General features: G+C 40.3%; 1 protein-coding gene across 1 annotated transcript in view; it reads left to right on the top strand.

Annotated features, from left to right (window-relative positions):
- The window catches only part of RAPGEF4 (Rap guanine nucleotide exchange factor 4), a 476,530-nt gene that overhangs the window by 415,161 nt on the left and 60,722 nt on the right, over positions 1–647 (top strand). The window lies entirely within an intron of this gene.

The following is a 647-nucleotide window of genomic DNA, read 5'->3' as shown; positions in this document are numbered from 1 at the left end:
ACATCCATGTTCATTGCAGCACTATTTACAGTAGCAAAAAGATGGAAACAACCTAGGTGCCCATCAACAGAAGAATGGATAACCAAACTATGATACACACACATAATGGAACACTGTGCAACAGTAAAGAATAACGTAGAATCTGCAAAACACCACATAATGTGGATGAACTTGGAGAACATTATGCTGAGTGAAATAAGTCAATCGCAGAAGGACAAATATTGTATTAGTCTGTTACTATAAAAAGTCAAGGAAAGGCTTATATATGGAAGGAAATTTTCTTTGTCAGGGATGGGGAGGGGAGGGAAACACTGTTAGATAGGTAGAGACAAGTATTGATTTGGGTGAAGGGAAGGGCAATGTACCAAATGTGAATGATCAACACAATGGCACTGAGGAAGAGGAAGACAGGGAGGTGTGTGAGAGGTACAGACAGCAAAGATGAATCCTTTGGCACATACAGTACTGTGTTCTCAGTGAAGGCAAACATTGATATACGGGCAGATAGATGGGTGGATAGGATGAACTATTAGGTATGTCCATGCAGGAAGGAGTGTGCCCAAGACCATGTATAGGGTTGGCAGACAATGTTTCTACAAGTCATACAAATACAAGTGTATTTGTATGTTCTGTAAGAATTCCCAGGT

This window comes from Orycteropus afer, unplaced genomic scaffold (assembly GCF_000298275.1).
Source record: "Orycteropus afer afer isolate SDZICR_OR568_19922 unplaced genomic scaffold, OryAfe1.0 scaffold00001, whole genome shotgun sequence".
Lineage (NCBI taxonomy): Eukaryota > Metazoa > Chordata > Mammalia > Tubulidentata > Orycteropodidae > Orycteropus > Orycteropus afer.
Note: the sequence above shows the minus strand (reverse complement) of the source record. Positions and strands in the feature narration are given on the sequence as shown.